General features: G+C 36.3%; 1 protein-coding gene across 2 annotated transcripts in view; it reads right to left on the reverse strand.

Moving 5' to 3' along the window:
* Window positions 1-2,659, reverse strand: part of Kiaa0825 (KIAA0825 ortholog) — a 309,933-nt gene that overhangs the window by 279,244 nt on the left and 28,030 nt on the right. The gene's annotated exons all lie outside the window — the stretch shown is intronic.

Raw genomic sequence — 2,659 nt, forward strand, 5'->3', positions numbered from 1 at the left:
CACACACACACACAAACGTGCACGCACACATACATTCAAATACACATAAATATATACAACAGACTCATTTCATTTAGTGTTTCTTATATCCATATGCTTTCAGGGTTGATCAGTTTGTATTCATCCAACTAGGGGGCTCATCCGTGGGTTAAACTATTTGTCCTGTCGACTCTTAGCAATCCTTTATTGCCTGTAGTTGTTTGTTGAGGGGTGGGTCGTGAGAATTCTCCATTTGTGTTAACATGTTTATTATTGTTGTGCTTGTTCAGGCACCATACTATTAAGGTATTGTGTATATGTGTATGCATGTACATACATAGTTTAAGTTTATGAGACTTGGGCTGACAAGGCTCCCCTCAAGAACAATGGACTTTTAACAAAAACTGCAGTATGAATCTTGAAAAATCCCCTTTCAAGAGATGTTGATCATTACAGAAAACAGCTACTGATTGAACTGGAAAGAGCAACTGGAGTGCTGTGCTCCATCCCAGCTGATGTCTATAGCACAAGTCCTGCATGCAGATGCTCAGGGACTATGGCTGAAGAGAAGGTAGAAAGAGTCTAAGAGTCAGAGGACCAGGATATCTGCTGAGACTGTGTCTCCTACAGTAATAGGAATTAAGGGAGGCTTTCAAGGGACATACTCAGCTCTGGGCGGCCAATGTTAGAATAAAAACAAACTGAGCTGCAGGATATCCAATTTGTGTTGACTCTGCGTATGGATACTTGGAGCCTGATTTTATATTTTAACTGGTAGTTTCACTACTCTGAGGGTTTCATACAATATACAAAATGACCAGTTTCTTTATTTCTACTATAATTCTCTGTGACAATTTAAAACAGTCTTGTGGCTTATCTCTACTAAGGATGTTTCCACAAAAAAGTTGTATTTAAAGAAGGTACTTATCCTATTATGTACATTATTTAAAGGAAACATTGATAACTATAGTAACAGAATTTGTCTATTATATGTAAACAGAAAAGCTATCTACAGTTCTGAATTAAATAATTTTGAATAGCTTTAAAAATCTTTTAGACATTAGTTTTTTAAAATATACCTATAGTGAAAATCAGAATTTAACACTTAAGCTATCAAATAAAAATTAAGGGTAACACCTCCTATCTCTTCCTGGTTTCCATCCATAAATAAAGAAAATAAGTGAAAAAAAAAGTATAGAACTAGTCAGATTTTAAAATGCTGTGATTTTAATTATGTGATCTTCCTCTTTATTAGTATTTTCACACACAGCCTTAGCAATATAATTTTAATTCTATAGTTCAGTAGAAGGATGATTCACTGATGGTTAAAACAAATTCATATGAAGCAACTAGAAAATATATTTAAAGAACAATCAGTGAAAATAAGTGCTGGATGTCTTCATGTTAAATCTAAGATCCTTCACTAATCTTGCTTTTTACTTTATTGGCTGCACAACATATCCCACCAGAGACTCTATCATATCAACATAGTCATCATGAGGCAAGCTGTGAATAATAGAGAATGTCAATGTCAATTTTGCTTTCTCACATTTGCTTCCCTTCACTTCATCTGATTTTAATAATCCCTGTCAAACCACAAGCCGTCCAAATTATGTTCATGACACAGAAGCTTTCAAGGAGCAGACAGAATCTCAACTTTCATTTAGCAACTACAAAAGAAAGCTGTCCAGCTGGACAAATATTATTTCCACACTTGACAATCTCTACAGTTGAGCATGCATTTTAATTTGAACTAAACCTGCAGGAGTTTGATAGAAGCTTTTTGTTTTGTGTAGGTGACGCACAGGATCATAAGACCAATGCCTATAATTGTGGGAAAGCACCATATTTACCTGTTGGAAGATAAATCACATACTAAAGCCTAGGGACCAAAATCAAAAGTACAATTTATATGTAGAGAAGGAATACAGGGGAAAACTTTCTATATTAGGACCTTTAATTACTAAATGAAGTCTAAACATACATAACATATTCTTGATTCTGGTTTTTGAAATGTAACTAACTATAATAACTAACCTTGAAAGAAGTTAAAATTGTACTCAAAGTCAAACATACTCCAATGATGAATTCTGAAGTGATATTTAAAAATCATTTCGGAGTGATAAGCTATATCTTAGTGGCAGAGTGTTTGCCTAGGATACACAAGGCATTAGGTTCAATCCCAGCAATGCAAAAACACAACCACCACCAGCAACAAGAGTAATTGCTTTGGAAGTGACTCCACTCAAAGGGCAACTTACAACTGGGCGGTGGTGGCACACGCCTTTAATCCCAGTGCTCAGGAGGCAGAGGCAGGTGGATCTCTGTGAGTTCGAGATCATCCTGGTCTAAAAGAGCTAGTTCCAGGACAGGCTCCAAAGCTACAGGGAATCCCTGACTTGGAAAAAAAAAGTCAACTTGATTAGAAAGGTTTTATTTGACAATTACAGAAGTATGGTCTTGGCAAGATACCTGTTGTTGGTTGTTTTACCATTTATTCTTAGGCTTTACTTTTTGGGGGCCCAGCTCCCAAATAAATCAGACAGCGGTTTCTTCTTACTTATGAATACCTGGCCTTAGCTTGGCTTACTTCTTACCAGCTTGTCTAAACTTAAATCATCCCTACTACCTTTTGCCTCTGGGCTTTTCCCTTCTCTTACTTCTGTGTATCTTCCTCTCA

This window comes from Microtus ochrogaster, chromosome 19 (assembly GCF_000317375.1).
Source record: "Microtus ochrogaster isolate Prairie Vole_2 chromosome 19, MicOch1.0, whole genome shotgun sequence".
Classification (NCBI taxonomy): Eukaryota; Metazoa; Chordata; class Mammalia; order Rodentia; family Cricetidae; genus Microtus; species Microtus ochrogaster.